The sequence below is a fragment of the Schistocerca piceifrons genome, chromosome 4 (genome assembly GCF_021461385.2).
Source record: "Schistocerca piceifrons isolate TAMUIC-IGC-003096 chromosome 4, iqSchPice1.1, whole genome shotgun sequence".
NCBI lineage: Eukaryota > Metazoa > Arthropoda > Insecta > Orthoptera > Acrididae > Schistocerca > Schistocerca piceifrons.
In genome coordinates, this window is record NC_060141.1 from 585,666,235 (window position 1) to 585,689,246 (window position 23,012).

At 39.1% G+C, this 23,012-nt stretch overlaps 1 protein-coding gene across 1 annotated transcript in view; it reads left to right on the plus strand.

Moving 5' to 3' along the window:
- Window positions 1-22,770, plus strand: part of LOC124796268 (aquaporin-9-like) — a 230,896-nt gene extending 208,126 nt beyond the window's left edge. Inside the window, exon 6 of the mRNA XM_047260381.1 lies at window positions 22,707-22,770. The gene's annotated coding sequence lies outside the window, so the exon portion shown is untranslated. The remainder of the gene's footprint in view (window positions 1-22,706) is intronic.
- The last annotated feature ends 242 nt before the right edge of the window (window positions 22,771-23,012 follow it).

Genomic DNA, 23,012 nt, shown 5'->3' on the forward strand with positions numbered 1-23,012 from the left:
AGCCGAGGTGCAGGATATAATCACAGCACCGCCCGAGACTGGAGCTTATGCCAGGCTAAAATCAGAGTTGATTCGACAGGTGGCCGCGTCACAAGAGGACCGGATACATCAGGTTCTGACACAGGAAGAAATTGGCGACAGGAAGCCTTCTCAGTACCTGAGACACCTACGCAGCAAAGTTGACACCATTACTGTGCCAGACAGTCGGCTCAGAACGCTGTGGAACAGTAGGTTGCAACCGCAAATAAAAGCCATAATCGCCTCACAAACGGGCATGCCACTGGATGACGTGGCGCAGCTAGCAGATCGGATTCAGGACGCAATAACACCAGCTCAGGTCAGCACAGTCGCGGCGTTGGCGTTTGAGAAGCAGATCTTCCGGCGGTACTACCACTCCGCAAGGCGAGGTACTGTTGTGCTGGTACCACCGACGATTCGGTGATCAGGCAAAGAAGTGCACATCGCCATGCTCGCACCCAGATGCCACCGGCGGTCGACAATAGGCACAACCGACTGCCAGTTATCCTCCAAGTGTCTGTTCGTTACCGATAGGAGTTCCAGCGTAAAGTTTTTAATTGACACTGGGTCGGACCTGAGTATCATACCGCGAACAGCCATACATCGTTGCCGGCCGCCAACTGCCTTCCATCTGACGGCTGCCAACAATTCTTCCATCGCAACATATGGCACACAGAGGATGGAGCTTAATCTTGGCCTATGTCGCCCGTAAGAGTGGAATTTTACAGTGGCTGACATCATGGAGGTGATCGTCGGGGCTGACCTCCTGGCGCACTACCACCTGCTGCCGGACGTCGCGAACACACACTTGGTAGACAGCGTCACTGGCTTAGCAGTCACGGGTTTCCGTCACAGCACCGCAACGCACAGTGCCAAGTTGGTCCATGCTACGGAGGGTCAGTACACTTAATTACTGCTCAACTATCCGAACTTGACCAGGCCACCCGGCACTCCCAGGTTCATACCAAATGACACGGTGCATCACATTCAAATGACTGATGGTCCCCCAGTAGCATGCCGACCTAGGCATCTCGCTCCAGACCGATTGAAGATAGTGAAGGCAGAATTTGACGCCATGATTCGCGAGGGCATAATGCAGCCATCTAAGAGCCCGTGGTCCTCCACATTACATCTTGTTCCGAAGAACGGTGGAGCTTGGCGCCTATGCGGTGACTACCGTGCGCTTAACGCGCGAACAGTGCTGGACAGATATCCCGTTCCGTTACTGAGGGATTATAATCACGCTTTACATGGTGCCATGGTGTTCACAGTTCTGGACTGCGCTAAAGCGTATACGCAGATTCTGGTGGCCAATGACGACATTCCAAAGACTGCAATAATAACGCCTTTCGGTTTATTTGAAAGCAAATTTATGACTTTCGGTTTACGCAATGCCGCTCAGACCTGGCAAAGGTTTATAGACTCGGTTCTCCAGGGGCTGCCGTTTTGTTTCGCCTACCTGGACGATGTGTTAGTGTTCTCTGCTGACCATGAACAACACCGACAACATCTGCGAGAGATTTTCGAGCGATTGGAGCGTTACGGTGTCGTCTTGAATGTGGACAAGTGTGTTTTTGGGCAGTCAGAGGTGACTTTTCTTGGCCATAAGATTTCTGCTGAAGGCTCTCTTCCCCTGTCCGAGAAGGTGGACGCTATCTTGCAGATACCCCGACCAACTTTGATCAAAGAATTACGTCGTTTTTTGGGGATGCTCAATTTTTATCGACGACACATTCCCCACGCTGCGGAGCTGCAGGAACCTTTGACGGCGGCATTATCAGGTCCTAAAGTAAATAGCAAGTCTCTGATACGGTGGACAGAGGACATGTGTTCTGCGTTCGAGGCAACAAAGAGGAGCATGGCCGACGCGGCGCTTCTCGCACACCCACGGCTCGACGCGCCATTAGCAATTGTCGTAGACGCGAGCCAGACGGCGATCGGAGCCGTGTTACAACAATGGTCGGACAACGCATGGCAGCCACTGGCGTATTACTCCCACAATCTTTCGCCTGCACAGAGAAAATGGAGCACATATGACCGTGAGCTCATGGCGGTATACCAAGCAGTGAAATATTTACGCCCCCAAGTGGAAGTGCGAATTTTCACGATATATACAGACCACAAGCCACTCACATTTGCCTTCCGTCGGAATAGTGTCAACTGATCCCCCCCGTCAATTTCATCACCTTGAGTTCGTGGCCCAGTTTACTACCGACATTAGACATATTTCTGGGATCGACAACATTGTTGCGGATTGCCTATCACGGATCAACAGTGTTTCCAGTACCATAGACTTTCCTGCACTGGCACAGACACAGAGAGACGACGAAGAACTCCTTGCCTATGTTAAAGATACAGCTTCCACATTGCAACTGAAACTCATTGATATTCCGGGAGAAGATACACAGCTATACTGCGACGTTTCTCGCAGCCGACCTCGTCCTTTTCTGACGCCGCCTTTTAGTAGACAAACCTTTGATACAGTACATGGATTGTGCCATCCAGAGGTATGACTAACATTCCGCCTAGTATCGCAACGTTTCGTGTGGCCAGGCATGCACAAAGACTGCCACGAGTGGGTCTGATCTTGTCTTCAGTGCCAACGCTGCAAGATTAACCGCCATGTACACGCACCGATCGGCGATTTTCCTGATACCACCGCCCGCTTTGCCCACGTTCATTTGGTTGTAGTCGGACCACTTCCACCTTCGAACGGGCAAAGATATCTGTTTACAATGATCGACCGTTTTACACATTGGCCGGAGGCAGTGTCGGTGGATAATATCACAGCAGACACATTAGCTTCCGCTTTTGCAATGACTTGGTTGGCAAGATTTGGGTGCCCACTACATATTACCACTGACCGCGGATGGCAATTTGAATCAGACCTGTTCTCAAAGCTGACCAAGTTCTGTGGTTACACCCACCATAAGACCACAAGTTATCACCCAGCAAGCAACGGAATGATCAAATGCTGGCACCATTGTTTGAAGGGCGCGCTGATGTGCCACGAAGAAACCTGGACAACCGCACTACCAGTGGTCTTGTTAGGCTTACGGACGATTTTCAAACCAGACCTGGGGTCGTCAGCAGCAGAACTGGTTTATGGAGAAACACTGCGCCTTCCTGGTGACTTTGTAGCTGATGCCACAGAGACAGTTGCTACTGGCCAGCCGGATTTCTTGAGACGCTTGAGGGATCATGTATCAAAGATTCGCCCTCCGAAAGACATACGTCATGGCAAGCCGCCCACTTTCGTGCACCAGGACCTGGAACAATGTCGTCATGCCATGCTCTGCACTGAGGGCGTTAAGCCGCCTCTACAAGCTCCTTATTCTGGTCCATATGAAGTGCTGCGGCGCAGTGCCCACACCATGGATATCCTAGTGAATGTCAAAACCACAACTGTTGCATTGAATCGGGTTAAACCTGCGTTTGCTTTTCCTGACACCCCAGTAGCGGCACCTCGTCGTAGGCATCCACCAACCGCTGTTCCAGACAGTGACGCCACACCTCCGGCGCCGGCTCTTCAGCATCCGCCGCCCAACACAGCACAACATCCGCCTCCTGATGCTGTTCCTCCTCCTCCGACACGGACGACCCGTTCTAGACGTCGGGTGCACTTTCTGACGTGGTATCTCGACGCCGTTGCTCCGCTTCCACCCGGGGGGCTGATGTAGCGACGCTGCCATGCGCTAATTCAAGCTCGCCAGTGTGCGTGTGTGTGGTGTGTGCGCGTGTGTCAGTGCAGTGCTGTGCGGTCGTAATTACTGTACACGACGTCTGTGTAGTTCCGCGACCAACCTCTAGAGGCGCTGTGTTTTCTAGCTTTTATATACGTTCTGTTTATTATTATTATTCCTGGTTTTTTGAGTTAGTTAGTAGTTCCGTGCCTCCTGGCTTGTGTGGACAAGTACTGTTTTCTCTCCAATAACTACTTAAGTTTTCCCAGGATTAAGGATCCTTCTGTAGAGACCGGAAGCAAATTTTGTAACTCCAATCAGTCCATACATGCCGGGCGTCGTCATATACGCGCTTGCAATAAAGTTATTGTTGCTGAACTGAAGGTCTTTATTCTTCTGAATCACGTTAAGCAAAGGTCGGACAGCCATCAGTTTAGCTGGACCCGACAGATTTATTCCCAAGCACAGACAAAGGAAAGGATTGCTTTTTATACTTGGCTTGAAAGAAAGAACTGAAAGGATGCAACCAAATAGCTTCTGCTCTATTGGATTTTCTCAGAAACATTGATGCCACCCAGTCAGAAAATGGTCCTTCGCACAGGCTATGAAGGCCCAAAGGTACCGACTGGCCACCGTGTCATCCTTAGCCCACAGATGTCACTGGATGCAGATATGGAGGGGCATGTGGTCAGCACACTGCTCTCCCGGCCATATGTCAATTTCCAAGACCAGAGCCACTACTTTTCAATCGAGTAGCTCCTCAGTTTGCCTCACAAGGGCTGAGTGCACCTCACTTGCCAACAGCGCTCAGCAGACCGGATGGTCACCCATCCCAGTGCTAGCCCAGCCTGACAGTGCTTAACTTCAGTGATCTGGTTGGCAAGGCCGTTGGCCTCAGAAAATGGTCCAAATGAAATTAATTCTTTATCTGACTCCTGTTTGGTAGAGTGGAAAAAGACTTCTGAGAAAACAAAGATATTCCTTCGCCAAGTGAATGCTGTTATGTGCTGGAACAACATGGCATCATCAAGATAATAAAGATTGGGAAGCAAAGGGTGTCAAACTCAGTGCACCAGAAGCACTACAATCTAACATGCATTTCAAAATAATGGTTCATTGAGTGATGCCATATGAAAAATCTAAGAAGAAAGAGTAGTTGTCAAAATTGGACACTTGTAATTGAAGAAGCTTAGCCAGGAAATGAGGAAAGCAGCCACTTTGTAAAAGAAGAACATGGCCAGCAAGGAAAAGAGAAAGGGTATCTTAAGACATATTTTAACATCCAAGAAGGAGCAGAGGAGTTTGATAAGGACATTGTTTAAAGTGATCAGTAGATTTCCAGTTTAGTATTGTTGTAGCCAGTACTTCTTAATGTGTTTCAATACTTTTTGTTGCTATTTTACACTTTTGCTTATCAAACATTTAAGAAAAAGTACAATACAACTTTTTTAACTTCCATCTATGAATTAATCAAGTTTTGAAAAAAAACTTGAAAATTTTGTCCATCTACTCTACTGAAAATTTTAGACCAGTCAAACACACAATTGGAATCATGCCTCCAAAAGCAGTGCAAATGTTAAATTATCTCATTTATGTAATTAGTATTTTGGTATGATATTGAAAAAAACACATTTCCTCTCAAATTTATCCTTTTACATTTATTGAGTTATGAAAAAAAAAATGAAAAAAAAAACTCCTACTGAATTTGGTATTGGCACACACCATCTATTCATTGACTTCAAAGATAAATATATGATAATGAGATTAGGTAGAAATTATATGCAGCTCTGGGGGAAATAGGAATGACTGAGAAGTTAATGATGATGAAAGTGAGCACTGTGAGAAACAGAGTCAAGGTTCAAAGAGTGTTGTCTGAGCCACTGGATATTCACAAAGGTGTTCACCAATACGCTGCGTTGTTGTTGGATTTTTAATTTAAGTCTGTAACATGTGATGAGAGAAGGAGACAGTCTCCTACAAGTCAGCACAAATATTAGGTTCTGATGATAATATAGACATAACTGCAAGATCTAGGGAAAGACAGGGTGGAGGGGTTTACAGAGGAGTTGTTCATTGCATTAGAACAAGTTAGTAAGGGAATGTTACTGGCAATCAATGAGTGTAAAAGTAAATATATGGCTTGTGGAAGAGCACATGTATGAAACAAATCGATAACCATATCTCATTGTGAAACAGAGAAGGTCTAGGAGTTTAAATACTTGGGATCTATCAGTTTAATGTATGTACTTCTAAAATATAATCCTGTAAGGTGTGTGAAAAGTACCAGGTGTTTCAAAATGATTATTACAGTTTTAAGGATTTGTAGCATTTTTTACATCCAATGTACAATTAATCGAAAATCCAGGATGGAATAATGACAATATTATCAAAAAGATAAATGCTGCTCATGTATTACACACACACACACACATGTGACCACAGTCTGGCTGCCAGGTCCTCGTGTTATACACACACACACACACACACACACACACACACACACACACACACACACACACACACACATGTGACCGCAGTCTGGCTGCCGGGTCCTCATGTTATATGTGTGTGTGTGTGTGTGTGTGTGTGTGTGTGTTTGTGTGTGTGTGTGTGTGTGTGTGTGTGTGTGTGTGACTCACCATTTCCATTTACAATTAAATACATCAGATGAAAGAGAAACTCAAACAGTTTTGTTTGTATACCTGTGCTCATCTGCGTGCACTGACTCCCATGCTTTCCATTACCAAGCACTAGTAGCAAAGATGGTTATCAGCAAACTTTTTGTGTTTTACAGTTTTCAGGGACTGAATCTGTTAATTTATTGAAATAAACATTCCATATTGAGTTCCATTGTAACCCTTCAAGTTATAGTAATAACTATAGATGATATCCTCAGTTTGAAGACAACAGCTGTCTTTACAAAGGAAAGATTATCGGACAACCAAGAGTGACTGAAGAATGTGTTGAACGAGTGAGAGGTTCTTTCATGCTTAGCCCCAGGAAATCAGTTCAGAGGGCTAATCATGAATTAGCAGTTCCAGTGATATCTTCGTGGAGACTTTTAAGGAGACACTTATGACTATACCTTATCATTTGCTGTTGTTACAGGTTTTAAATCCTACAGACTACAGTTTATGTGCCAATTTTGCAAATGAAATGTTGCTGCATGATGATGAAGATTTTCTGGAGCATGTTGTCTTCAGTGATAAACCCAACGTTTCACTTAAAGGGAAATGTGAACACACATAATGTGTGCATCTGAGGGTCATAAAATCCCAACAAGATGGTATAGTTGGAATGAGACTATCCTAAATTGAATGTTTTTTGTGCCTTATCCTGGCAGAAACTTTATAGGCAGTTTTTCAGTGAAGCAAATGTTGTTGTTGTTTCTCATCTTGATGCACTATAACTGTGGCTTTCCCCTCAGTTGGAAGAAGCTGAACCACACAACTTTATTTGGCAGCAAGATGTTGTGCTGCTGAACTGGCATAACTCAGTACACAACTGCTTAAATGATGTTGTACCCATACACTGGATTGGCTGCAAGGGGTTGGATGACAGAGGTTGTTCTGCATGGCCACCATACCCACCCAGTCTGACACTACGTGATTTTTGCATTTGGTGTTCATAAAGAATCATGTGTATGTTCCTCCACTACCGGTTGATCTAGCAAACTTAAGAAACATGATTGAAGCAGTTATTGCAACAATTACTCCAGCCACACTGATCAATGTCTGGGAAGAAGTCACCTATCAACCCAATGTGTGCTGTGTGATGAGTGGTGTCCACATTGAACATATTAAAGAAAAACTTTTGAGTTGCTGTTTCATTCAATGTATTAATTATAATTGTAAGTTGATTGTGATAGATGCTACAAAGCCTTAAAACCCCAATATTCATTTTGAAGAACCCATTAAATAAATACAACAATCACTTTTTATTGGCTGTAACCTACAACACTGATACCTTGTGCCAGAGGCAGCTAATAGAGCTTACTTTGCCCTAACAAAACTGCTTTCATCATTGCTCTTATCCTGCATGACTAAATTAATCATCTGCAAAACCCAGATCAATGCCCACATACACTTCAGAAACTTGGAAACTAACTGTAAGAGATGCCAACATGCTGGATGCTTGTGAGAAAAAAGTACTGTGCAGAATAATTGGCCCTGATGCAGGAAGGGAGGTGGGGAAGACAGTATAACAATGATATTTATGTCATATACACTACTGGATCAAAAGTATCTGGACACACCTGTGTCATGCAGAAATGACAATTAGATGCCAGGGAAGATGGACATGCCAGTATAAAAAGAGGTTGGAATTGTTGTGTTGCCTGTAGAGGAACAGTAACAGCAGAATTGGTTGGTCATGTGAGCTGAGTAACTTCTAACATGGAATAGTCATTGGATGTCACCTGAATATGCATCAGGGACATTTCAACCCTTCTAAAGTTGCTCAGATTGACTGTTGGTAATGTGACTGTGAAGTGGAAATGCCAAAGAACAACCACAGCTAAACTAATAGCAGGTATGCCTAATGTACTGATTGACAGGAACCATTGAGCATTGTGGATGGTTATTGAAGAAATCACATGAAATCAGTGGAAAGAATCACTCTGAGTTCCAAAGTGCTAACAGCAGTCCAGCTAGCACAATCTCTGTATGCAGTAAGTTAAAAAGAATTAAAGAAAAACCATTATCATGTGCAAAATCTGTATTTTTACTGTGTAAATTATCCACTTAATGTAAATACAACAGATAACAGAGAGAAACATGTGGGAATCACAAAACAATATGTTAAGCACCTGAAGATGGGCTTCAGGGCTTCAAATACATCATGCTTTTTAATAAAAATCATGCTCTGTGACTGAAAGCATTTTTCTTCCTTTTTCATTCTAGGAAAGTAAGTCATTCATGGCCCAATAAAAGAAATATGGGTAAAATCGAGCCCGCATCATGATTATTTTATTGATTTTATTTTTACATCTACATCCATGCTCTGCAAACTGCTGTGAAATGCATGGCAGAGGGTAAGCCCCATTATGTCAGTTATTAGGGCTTTTTCCTATTCCATTCACATATGGAGCATAGGAATAATGATTGTTTAAAAGCGACTTTGCTTGTTGTAATTGGTCTGATCTGATATCTAGTGGGTTGCAGTATAACCATAGTCATCAGTTAAAACCAGTTCCTGAAAGTAGGCTATCTCATAATAGTTTACATCTGTTTCATGAGTTTACCAGTTCAGTTCTTTCCACATCTCTGACACTCTCCCATATGTCAGACAAATCAGTGACCATTCATGTTGCATTTCTCTGTACACTTTAAGTACCCTCTGTCATCCTACCTAGTGCAGGTTCCACATGTGTTTGCAATATTCTAGGATGGGTGACATGACTGATTTCTAAGCAATCTCTTTGGTAGACAGATTTCATTTTCCCAGTATAAAATGAGGTCTGTTATCTGCTGTACCCATGAATGCATCTATGAGATCATTCCATTTCATGTCCTTACAAGGTGTTACACCCAGAGATTTGTAATTAGTAACTAAACCTTTCATTTCCTCCTATTCTGTCTGCTGTTTATAGTTATATGACTCAGTAATTCATGTACTTTTCTGAATTTGCTAGTCATAGCTCCCATATTATGATTGATAGCTCAGTGAAACAGGTAATGCTAGATTCTGTCATCATTTTTTTATTGTCTTAAGACATTTATACACATACTAGCTATTTTCTTGTGTTTGTAATCTCCCGCCTCCTTCCTAATTCCAGTTATCGTCCACAATAAGCAAAGTCTTTTATGAAAAATTTGAGAAGAGCAAAGATTACAATAAACTTTCTAGTTTACTTAGCTTTTCCTGTAGAGTTGGCTCCAATTCTTCTTGTCGAGGAGTCTGATTCTTGGAGCTGAAATTCTCACATTTTAGGCCCTCATGGTTAAAATGATCTAAATAAATTTGAAAATTGTTGTTGCAGAATTTTTGTTGTTATGTTAATATATTTTATCACATTTTAGTATATCATACAGTCCTTGGAATTGTCGAAATTACATTGTTTGCCCAAAATACAAAAATACATCCGATCACAACAGGTGTATGCTTACTACTCTTCACTCTGTGGTAATAACCATACTCCAAAGGGTTTACAATTTTTTTTGACAAATGGATGTCTATTAATTTTGATTTTTATTTCATAAATGAATCCAGAAATAAACATAGCAAACAGTACTAGATTGTATAATTAACAATAGAAATTTTAAGTGTGCCACATAATTTGCAATTTAAAATGTTCCTAAAAAAATAATTTTAACTGTATATACAGAGCTAATACTTAACAGTTGTAATATCAAAAATAAAGTAATTCCTTTTCATATATTTTAACTTGAAATATGAAGTATTGTGTATAAAATTATATGGAAGTTTTCAGAAAAGCAGCTGAGATAATACTGACCTGTTCAAAATTGGAAAAATAATACTGGCATCGATGACTACTGTTGAGGAAAAGTAATGCTAGTAGCAGATGTCCTGTGATATGTTTCATAATGAAAGTTACAGAAGAGATTTTACATACCATTGTTTTTTTATGGGAATTGTCTGCTGGATTAAAATTGGCTGGTGAATCATGAATAGACAGTGAGAAAAGATATATGTATTTGTGTGCAGTTTTATGCAAAAAGCAAGTGTAAAAATTAGAGAATTTCAAATACTGGTAACCATGTACTGAACACCTCATCTGTTAATGACACTACAGCATCATAGCTGATGGTTTAAGTTTTCTGACAATCAGGAAGAAGATTTAGTTGAAGGTACTGCTTTATTACTATATGTAGGTATCACTGTGCATGTTAGCCTTTTCAAAATTCGGCTAAAACAAGATGTGACTGCTTTAATGCTTAAGAATGTAATGTACTGTCTGGTGTATTTATTAATGATTCAGCATATGATAGTCCACAATGACATATAAACTTGCATTTTCTACTAATTTCTTGTAAATCTGTTATCCATGATGTACTATTCTCAACAAACTTCATGTTTCTGCAACCAGCGGTCCAGGCTCGGTGTTGATTTAGCAAATAAATTTTTAGTCTCTCAATTAAAAAAATAAATAAAATAAAAAATCCTCTCTTAGCAACTGTCTACATCACACAAAATACATTGCCAACAAATTTCATGTTTTTAGAACCAGTAGATTAGGCTGTTTGTTGTTATCTCAGTACTCAGTTTCTCCAATACACAAGATGTTAACTTTAATTGAAAACATTGAAATATCTCAAAAAGTTATAATTCCAATTTTTTTGTCTCAGAGGACACCATACAATGGTATCACATGTGCGGGTGGCAGGGGGCAACTTTGACATTTTCAATGGAAACTCCATTTTTTAATGCAGATTATGTTTCTAAAGCAAAATCTACTTACATTTTGTTTGAAGCATTTTCTTTATTTTGTCACAGATTGCACTGTAATCAGAGGAATAGAAATGGGTACATGATCATAATTTACGACTTGCTAGTCAATTGTCCTTAAATATCCAATGACACACGGGACCCTACCTCCATGCTGCAGGTATAGGACAGGCCAGTATTTCATAATTTCAAAACACCATTCAGAATGTTGAGTTCTTTTGACATGCTGAACAGGGGACTACTCGATGCACCACTGTGGTCATGAAGCGAAGTATGACAAATCACAACAGGCAGTACACTGTGACTGGAGCTCGTGTATCATGAAGATGTAGAACAGGTAGTAGCTCTAAACATCACAATACTTGTGCTGTGTTTATTGTCTGTACACTTACCTATCATTTGGTGAACAGATGTGCATGTTGACAGTGAATGTTGCAACCACAGAAGAAAAAATTGAAATGATCCTGATTTATGGAGAATGTAGGAGAAGCGTTGAGGCTGCTGTTGCTTTGTATTTTTCCAGAGAAAGCTCAGTGTCATCCTTTCTTTTACAAGTCTGTGAACATCTTTATGTCTGATGGCAGAATACAGATCGGCAAAAGGAAATGAAGCAAATGAGTTACAGGAGAAGCTAATGAAATAGCTGTAGTAGTGGCAGTGTACCACACCCTACAGATAAGTGCCCAGCAATTACACCAAGATTCCGATACATCCGTAGGTATTATTGTCACAATACTGCATTATCATAGGTATCATCCACACTACAGGTCACTGCATCAAAAACTTGATGGCGTAAATTTCCATAACTGGGTAGTGTTTCGTGAATGGGCGCATCAACAAATGCAAATGATCCCCACATTCTTTGCTGAAGTACTATTTTCTGATGAGTCCTCATTCACAAACCAATGTAATGTTAACCAGCATAACATGCATTACTGTAATGCACACAACCCCACTGGGTATGGCAAGTTGACCATGAATATCCATGGTCAGTTAACTTAGTTACGGTGTGGCATCACGGGGAAAAGACTCATTAGTGTATATTTTATCAATGGCACATTGAATTTATTTCAACTGAGGGAGGAAATTCACCTATCTTAGCTGCAATGGAAAGGAATTTACTGTTTTCTGTTCTGGTACATGTTGGTAGTAATATTTTGTAAACTATAGTACTAATATTACCAACATTTTTGTCACAGGTGATGGCTACATTTGTATTATTGCTAGTGGTTTGTGCAATAATAGATGAAAATAACTGTGGAATAACTCCAGCTCTGATACCTCTATACATTGGAATACTTATTGTAACAATCGGTAATGGTTTCTCTGCAAACACAGGCTCTGCTTTAAATCCAGCTCGTGATCTTGGTCCTCGAATTTTTGTTACTATTGCTGGCTGGGGCACAGAAGCATTTGTGTAAGTAAAAACACAAAAACAAGCCAACTGTATTGCAGTAAGCTGTACACCATCACTTTATTTTAATGTGTCAGATTCATTTTAAGTTCTTGTAGCACTTTTTCAATATCATGAATAATAATTTTCAACTGAAGACTGTAGATAACATTTACATTACGTTTAATTGTTGGTGGTAATTTTATCAGTTCTGTATTGGTTACTAATGATAAATCTTAATTGCTTGCTAGTACAGTAGATCACATTATTGAATTACTAGCTAGCTTTTCCACTTCCTAGTGTGCATGTATCTCATTTAGTGTAATCTTCCTAATGATATTTTAATTTCAGGTGCTTTAAGTTCCGTTGTATTCATGTCAGTTAAATTTTATGTGCCTAAACAGTCACTTTAAGCATTATAAGATGTATTGCAAACTATGTTTGTTACAGTCAGGGTATTGCAGAGTTACAACAAATTCAAGGAAAATACAGAATGTATGTTTTATTACAGAGAAGCAGAGCAAGCAGGAAATTCAGGTGTAGACTTTACTGTACATGATGAAATTGAGTACAGTGTTATGGATACTGAAGAAATCTCAATCTGTGTAGTAGGACTTTTATTATTATTATCATAAAAATTTTAATTCCCATTTTAAATCCAATGGGTTATTTAAAAAAGATTACTGGCAAGCAATTTCTGTTGATGGACTTTTGTCCTTAGTGTGTTAAGAGGTAAAACAGCAGTCTCTAACAGTTTTTCCAATCAAATTCCTATGTACAGTGCAGTCCCGTGATTATTAAAATGGTATTTCTCATTGATTTATACATTATGTTATTGTTTGAATATGTCTGGCCAGTAAATCTGCTAGTAGTATATAGACATTTATAACAGTTAAAACATTGGAAGGTCTGAACTAGGACCATGAAGATTCTGTGACAAGGTAGGCTATGATTTCCTAGACTTGCGCCATAGGGTTGAGAATTGTAAGGTCTCCATCAGTGGGTCAGGTGTCCACTGTACATCAGAGACTGCTACTCAGGTAGGGGGGTGTACACTAGGGCTTTTTAGGTTAGGTGACTCTAGATCCAATCCAGATAATGACATCTGTAGGAAGCCCAAAAGTATTAGTGTAAGATCCAAAGGAATGCCCATCATAGGTCATAGTATTAAAATCCTAGTAGTTAACTGCTGAAACATTCACAACAAACTGCAAGAGTTTGAAGCACTTGTAAAAAGCAGTGAAGCTCATGTAATGCGATGTACAGAAAGCTGGTCAAAAACTGAAGTTGACAGCAGTGAGATTTTTAGGGAAAATTTAGGCTAATACTTAGGGGATAAGTCAGTGGGAACTGGAGGTGGTGTATTTATTACAGTAGACGAGAAACTCTAATCCACCAAAATAGAAATCAAAGCTGCATGTTACATCATTCTGGTATGGCTCATTATCAAGGGTGGCATAAAATTGTAATTGGATGTTTTTAACAACCACCAGACTCACCTCCTGATTGTTAACCAACAATTTTACACAAAACAGCTGTTCATTTGTATAGAAGTTCCCCAATCATACTGTAATCACTTAAATGGACTTTAATCATGTAACAGGCAATACAGATCATTACAGTTCTGTTAGTGGTGGGTGTTGTGAAAAGACATCCTGTGAAACATTACTAAATATGTTCTCAGAAAATTACCTAGAATTGATAGTTCAGAATCCCCCTCCCCCAATGATGGAAATATATTAGACCTAATGGTAACAAACACACCTGACACCTATGATGATGCCCACAATGAAACTGGTACCATTGACCATGAGGTAGTTGTAGTAACAATGATTACCAAACTACAAATGGTAACTAAAACAAGTAGAAAGATTTATTTGTTCATTAAAGTAGATAAAGAAGCAGTAGTGCCATATCTCAGTGAGGAACCTGAAATCTTTAGAAATGGACAGGAGCATGTAGAGGAAATAAGGCTCAAGTTCAGAAGAACAGTTGAAAATTCCCTGGACCCCAAAGTATACAGTCGCTGTGAAAAAACTTCTAAAGAAACAGAGACTGCTGCACAATAGATGCAAAACAAAGTGTACAGCTATAGAAAGAGAGATTTTGAATGTAACACGTTGGCTGTGAAGAGAGCAACGTGTGAAGCCTTCAGCAATTACCTTAGCAGACTGTTGTTAAATGATCTTTCACAAAACATGAAGTAATTCTGCTTGTATGTAAAGGCTGTTAGTGGCACCATTGTTAGTGTCCAGTCACTCATGGATGAAATGAACTGAAATTGAGACTAGCAATGCGAAAGCAGAAATGCTGAGTTCCATCTTCACATATTTCTTGACAGAGGAAAACCCAGTTTAATCCTCACACCACCAAAATGTTGCGTGGAACAAGTGTTAGTGTTAGTAACATTGATAAACAACTGAAATAATTAAAACTGAACAAAGCTCTACGATTTTAGGGAATCCCTATCATGCTCTACACTGAATTTGTGGCATAGTTAGTGACTCTTTATGATAATATATCATATCCCTCAAGCAAAAAATGATGCTGAGTAATTGGAAGAAAATACAGGTCACTTCTATGTACAAGAAGGGTAGTACGAATGATCCATAAAATTACTGTCCAGTACGGTACCCCGAACATCAGTTTGTTGTAGAATCTTTAAACATATTTTGAGCTGAAACATAATGAGGTATCTTGAACAGAGTGACCTCCTCCATGCCAGCTAGCATGGATTTCAAAACACTGATAATGTGAAAACCAACTCACACGTTGTAACACTGCTGTACTACAACTACTTAAAAGCCATTGTTACATAGTTCGATGATAATGAATTGCAGTTCTTCAGCTGATCATATAGCTGTGTAAATGCATAATTTAGAACATGGGAAACAGTGTTGCAATGATCGAAATATTTTAACACTCATATTATTTTGTGGATGTATTTGTGGCTCCAAACATTGTCTTCTCTAGGGGATGATGCAAAGGTTCAGGTTTGTCAAACATTAGTGAAAATATTGATGCACATTTTCATCACATTTTGGTTTCTTTCTGACCCAGACATGGCAAACAATGAAATTTATGAACATTGCTCAAGAGAGGTTTTTTAAAGCATAAACAGATTTCATACTAATCACTGCCCTCACTTAAAAGCTCATAACACATTTCAAACGGATTTTTAATACAAATTACAGTTTCCAACATAAAACATGGTGCACATTCTGTCCACAGCACAAAGACTAAATTACAACTCTGCATCTGCACAAAGACTCTCCCACATGAGCTTGAAATAAAGTCTAACAAAGGCTAATTAACTTTAGGTATGTATAACATTCTGGATTATTCCAGAACCAGAAACTGTTCAAATTAACTGTTATACATACTTTTCTGCAGACGTGAGTGAACACTTACAAAGAAAACACACCTCTTGAGTTTAGTAAATTTTATAAAGTTAAAACTAATGAAATATTATTGCACATAATTCTGAAATAAGTTCTGTAAAAAAAGACAGGATATGTCACATTGCCAAAACAATCAACATGTTATCTTTTCTTTATATCACCGATTTTTATGAAAAATTGTAACCTTTCTTGATTTAGTAGAAAACTGAGAAGTTTCATAACCAAAATATTTTAAAGTGATATATACCATTTGTGGTAAAATTGAACAAATGGGATTTGTTGGATAATTAACTTCTTTTCAACTCAAAAATAAAAAAAACTCCAAAGCATTTTGGAAAACCTTGGAAAAGTGAGAAAATTAAATGAATATTTCCATACAATGCACCAGTCCCACAGGTTCCCCTTTTGTACTTCATGTATGCAATTTTAGGTAAAACATAGCTGGAAAAAAATGGAATTGCAAACTTCAAAACATTATTGTAATCTACAGTTGATCAAATGTTTTTGTAGTTCTCCTTTGTTACTACTTTTCTCACTTGGCATATAGAAAGTATCACAACTACAGTTATTATCAGTAGATCCATCACATGGTGTATCATTTGAAATTTGTGACTGAGTTGGGGATTTTCTACTATGAAGTATGCAGCAAGTTATCATGGATGGAGAATCATTGATAGATGTAATGGTAATTTTGAGTGTGCCCTAGGGAAGTATATTGGGACCTGTGCTGTTCATGTAGGTTGTTGATGACCTTGCAGGCAATATTAATAGTAACCTCAGGATTTTCACGTATGATGGAGTTTACTGCAATGAAGTACTGTCTGAAAGAACCTGCACAAATATTCAGTCAGATCTTGGTACAAATTCAAAATAGTGAAAAGATTAGCAACTAGCTTTCATAAATGTAAAACTGTGTATTTCACAAAACAAAACAGTAGTATCCTACGACTGTAGTCAGTGTCACAGTTGGAACTGGTTAACTCACAGAAATACCTGGGTGTAACAACTTTGTAGGGGTATGGAATGGAATGATCACCTAGGCTCATTCATGAGTAAAGTAGGTGGCAAACTTCAGTTTATTGATAGAATATTATGTAAATTCAATCAGATTACAAAGGAGATTGTTTGAAAATTAAATTTGTGGCCTATCCTAGAATATTAAGCAAGTTTGTTGTACCAGCACCTTTGTACCCATATCAAAATCAGACTAACAAGGGATATTGAATGAAAACAGATAATGGCAGCACAAATGGTCATAGGTTTGTTTGATCTGTAAATAAATTAAATGTCGTGTGACTAGGGCCTCCCGTCGGGTAGACCGTTCGCTGGGTGCAAGTCTTTCGTTTTTACACCACTTCGGTGACATGCACGTCGATGGGGATGAAATGATGATGATTGGGACAACACAACACCCAGTCCCTGAGCAGAGAAAATCTCTGACCCAGCCAGGAATTGAACCCAGGCCCTTAGACTTGATATTCTGTCATGCTGACAGCTCGGCTGCTGGGGGCGGACGTTTGATCTGTGGGAGAATGTCACAGAGATGCTGAAGTAACTGAACTGGGAGACTCTTGAAGATAAACATAAACTATCCCAAAAAAGCCTACTTAGAAAGTTTCAGGAATGGCTTTAAATGATGACTCTAGGAATATACTACAACCTGCCATGCTCACTCCCAAAGGTATCATGAGAACAATATTAAATTGCACAGAGGCATTTCAACAATAATTTTTCCTTGCTGCATGAGTGAACAGAACATGGGAAAAAACCATAGCAACTGGTGCAGTGGGACATACTTCCTATCACGAGCTTCTCAGTGGTTTGCAGAGAATAGATGTAGGAGTCAAGTTTGGAAGAAAAATGTTGAAACATCTATTTATAGGACAGTAACTAACATTCATTTGTTCCTTCAGTTTCTGACTTTCCTTATTTTATTAACAGTTCACCAGGCATATGTACCTGGGAACAACATTTAACCCTTTTTTCAGCTAACTCTCATTTTATTTGCTGTTTTATGTCATGACCATATTACAATTTTATTAAAGGTTGAGGCAGGGGCATGAAGATACATGTAAACATGCTTGCTTTCATGAGTGATTTTTACTATCCAGTTTACTATTACAAAAGACCACCATTAAAATCAAAACTTGTGCCATTAGACATTCCAATGAAAGATCTGGAAGAAAAAATGGAAAACATATATAACTTGTGAGACAGACTAACTCTAAGTTACATGTAGAAAGCTACAAGCAATACAGATATCAGCTACATGAAAAATTCAGGAGATTAAAAGTAGAAAGAGTTAGCCCACAGGTATGAAGCTCAGATAATGTTTCAAGCCGGTCCTGGTCAGTTGTAAATAAAATGAGAAACAATGGAACAGAAACTAAAGTTTATAATGTATAATTACCTGAAACACTTATGTCATTTCTGTACCCCTTCTAGTCAGCAATATTTTAATTACTGTATGGGTACAATTGAAAATGGTGTCTGCACAAAACTAGATACAAAGCATACATGTGAGTGAGTTGATTAACAAATGGTACTGCAGTATACTACAAGCAGTATGCACAGATGACATTCTGCAGCTTATTCATAGCCTCAGCAACAACAGCTCAGCAGAATTAGAACAAATTTCTCCATATCTGTTCAACAAATGCAAACATGAGCTACTGAAAACATTAGTTCATCTAATAAACTGTGTCTCAAAGATGGTGTAGTCCCTGGCAAGTTGAAACTAAGTGTAAAAAAGAGGAAATGAAGCATGTTCTGATCTACCCAGTATCTCAACACTCAGAAAACTGACTGAAAAAATAGTGTTAAAAGGAATCTCAGAACATTACAACAAGGCTGACATATTAGGTGATTTCAAGTTTGGCTTAAGAAGAAGTTGAAGTACTGTGTTATTGGCAGTACAATTTTTCTGCTATGTGCTTGAAAAAATAAATGAATAGTCCCAAGCAGTGAGGGTATTCCTGGACCTCCCAAAAGAGTTTGTTAGAGTAATTCATGTTGCATTCTAATGAAAAATTGTGATGTATGGTGTCACTGTAAAAACTCATGCAACATATTTAAAAGATAGGCAATAGTGTACAGAAATTATATATGATAATGGAGAGATACTGGAGAGGGTATGGTCAAGAAAAAGATAAATACATTTTGGTTTTCCTCAGGGCTCCATTTTATGTGCATTCATATGGTTATGGTTTCCCAAGTTCTCCAGGTAAGTATTTGATCAGTGTGTGTGCCAATGGCACATCTGAAGTCTGTTGAGCATTCAGTGAGCCCAGCCTTATTGAAGATATTCAAAACTTTATTGAAAATCCATGAACCCACTTCGAAAGAATCAACTTGAAAGTAAACATAGGAAAAAAACAAATATTATTCTCTTTAAACTGAGTGGTCCAAATAGACAAAATATTATGTGATGAGATGCAGTCAAAAATCTGTTCAGAATGACTTTCATGGAAGCAGCAAGTCTATCACATCTGCAAGAAAATAATGACCACTCTATAAGTATTAAGGAAATTTTCACCAAATCTTAATTCTTCAATCCTAAAAACTATATAGTTTTGATTAGTATACCTTTTTTTGCCTTATGGAATATTACTGTGGGATGGGACTTACGACGTTAATATATAAAAGGTTTCCATATTGTGGAAGAGATTCTGGAGGATTCTAGAGAAAATGAAACAGTATTCCCATGTTTATGCCACCTCTTTTCTTTCAAAGATATCTGAAAGAACAGATACCATTTTGATCCTGCAGCAATTATGAATGACATTACCTACCAATGAGCATTGATTTAAGTCAGTGGGGAAAGATGATTGCTTCAGTGTGGATGCACACCACATTTGAACTCTTATAGGAATTGGCAGAATTCCATGAGTAATGGGGATAATAGGCAAGGGGCTCTACAGCTTTAGTGTGTGGATAAGTTGAGAATTTGGGTCTGGCAGGAGGCGTGCTAGGGTAGTCTGTGCAGTTGTGATGGCCTCTGTGTTCGTACAGTGCTGTGATCACTGCATCTGCCTTAATAAGCAGGAGACCCGAGTTCAAAGCCTGATCTGGCTCAAATTTTCAACTTTCCCCATTGATTTAAATTAGTTCCCACTAGCAGCTAATGTCATTAATTCCTCTGTGACTTAAGATATTAAGGCTACAAATAGAAACATGGAAATTTACAATTGTGGCAGAAGGCATAAAAGACTTTCACATTGTTAATAGAAGGTTAATTTCAACAGCAAAAACTCCCTATGTCAAAGGAGCTGTTTTTCATAACATGTTACCAAATGATGTAAAGAAGAGATACCTTTAATAAGGGACTCATGCAGTGGCTTGTTCATTAATGCCCATGTCATTTTGATTTAACATCAATAATAATTTATATGAATGTGTGGTGTCTGTTCTTTTGGACCTCTCCAAAAGAACAAATTCACCTAGATGGGCAATGGATCCAACTTCTTCAGTGCAGATGCACAAATATGTCCAACCACCTGTGGGAATCTGAGAGTAGTGAGCATGGAGGAAATGGACAGGGACTGCAGATGGGTCTCTTCTGCTATATATGCTGTACATAGCAAATAATTTGCCCTGAATCCATATCTGACTTCAGAATTTCTGTACTGACCTTTATGTAATAATTGGTTTTGTAAGTGCTTACAGCTGCCTATGTAGCTATGTATGTAGCAAGCAATCAGTAACATAAGAGTAAAGAAAAGTAAAGAATCATACTTAAAAATATTTCCTTCTTGATTTCCTACAATACTTTGTGATAACCAGCAATTGTCAGACAGCATTACAACACTTTATTTGACACAATAATGCCTTTCCATTTGAGAAATGTCCTTGTGGAACCGTTCTCCACATCCCTCACTAGCAGTGCCCACATCATCTGGGAAGAAGCCTAGATGATAATTCGAGAATTGTAGTTTAAGTGATATGTAACATCCTCCTGTACAATATTCCAGACATAGAGAAAAAACTGAAAGAAGTGAAAACAAATAAGTCATCAAGTTCGGACTGAATCCCAGTTTGCTTTTACAAAGGGTACTCTGTGGCATTGGCCCCTTACTTATCTTGCATTTATCACAAATCTCTCACCCAGCGCAAAGTCCCAAGTGACCGGACAAAAGCAAAGCTTTCTCCTGTATATGAGATGGGTAAAATAAAGGACCCACAAAATTACATACCAATGTCCTTAATATTGGTTTTTTGCAGAATTCTTGAACATATTAACAGTTTTAATATAATAAATTTCCTTGAGACAGAAAAGCTTTTGTCCATAAAACAGCTTGGTTTTAGAAAGCATTGCTCATGCAGCACTCAGCTTGTCCTTTGCTCACATGATATCCTGTGAGCTATGGATGAAGGGCAACAGGCAGATTTGATGTTTCTAGATTTCTGAAAAGCATTTGACATGGTGTCCAATGAGAGCTGGTTTAGTTTCCCAGATATGTGAGTGGTTGAACACCTCTTAAGTAACAGAACCCAGTACATTGTTCTTGATGGCAAGTGTTCATCACTGACAAGGATATCATTATGAGAGCTGCAGAGAAGTGTGATAGGACTGCTATTATTTTTCATATAAATAAATGATCTGGTGGATGGGGTGAGTGGCAATCTGTGACTGTTTGCTGATGATGCTGTGTTATGATGAAAGGTGTCTTCATTGAGTGATTGTATGAGGATAAAAAATATTTAGACAAAGTTTCTAGTTCACGTGATGCATGGCAGCTAGCTCTAAATGTAGAAAAAATATAAGTTAATGCAGATGAGTAGAAAAAAAAAGAAAAAAAAAACATAATGTTTGAATACAGCTGCTTGATGCGGTCACATCAGTTAAATACTAAGATTAACAATGCAAAGCAATACAAAATGGAATGAGCATGTAAGGATTGGCCGGCCGGTGTGGCCGAGCGGTTCTAGGCGCTTCAGTCTGGAACTGCGTGACCGCTACGGTCACAGGTTCGAATCCTGCCTCGGGCATGGATGTGTGTGATGCCCTTAGGTTAGTTAGGTTTAAGTAGTTCTAACTTCTAGGGGACTGCTGACCTCAGATGTTAAGTCCCATAGTGCTCAGAGCCATTTGAAACATTTTTGTAAGGATTGCAATAGGGAAGGTGAACAGTTGACTTCAGTTTGTTGGGAGAATTTTAGGAAAGTATGGTTCATCTGTAAAGGAGACCACATATGGGATGCTAATGTGACCTATTCTTGAGTACTGATCAAGGGCTTGGGATCCCCACCAGGTCAGATTAAAAGAAGATATCATAGCAATTCAGAGGCAGGCTGCCAGATTTGTTACCAGTGAGTTTGAACAACACACAAGTATTACGAAGATGCTTTGGGATTTCAGATGGGAATCTTTGGAGAGAAGGCAATTTTGTTTTCAAGGAACACTACTGAGAAAACTTAGTGAACCATAATTTGAAGCCGACTGCAGAACAAGTCTACTGAAATCAGGGCTCATACAGAGGCATATAGATAATCATTTTTCCTTTGCTTTGTTTGCAAGTGGAGCAGGAAACGAAATGACTAGTAGCAGTACAGGGTACCCTCTGCCATGCACAGTATGGTTATTTGTGAAGTATGTAGATGTAGATCATATTAGTTCTTTGCCCTTCAATTCCCTAAATATTTCTTGCTTGTGAAAGATATCATTTGAAAAAGTAAGGAAAAGTTCATGACATATTAATTAATTAATTTCAGGTCCAATAAATATTTCTTCCTTTATTTTTGCTGCATTGTAAATTTCTGTTACTTGTATGTTAATCTATGTTCAGTTTTGTCCATTGCTTTTAGAAGGTGTATGATGAGACCCAATTTGATGTGCTGAATATCAAGAAGAATCGGAATTTAGTTGCAGTTTCCACACATATACCATATGTATGTCTCTTACTAGATAAGTGTGAGTAGCAGCTTATGTTTCTCACATGTCTTTTTCAGATTAACTGCATGAGTTATCAGAATTGAAGGAAATATGTTCTCATTGTGGAGAAGTACTGCTTTCAAACTAACTTTACTGGAATCTGAGAAATAGCAAGTTGGACTTACACCATCTGTTATGATGTCCACTAATGATAATAACTGAATTTTTTGTTCTTCCTC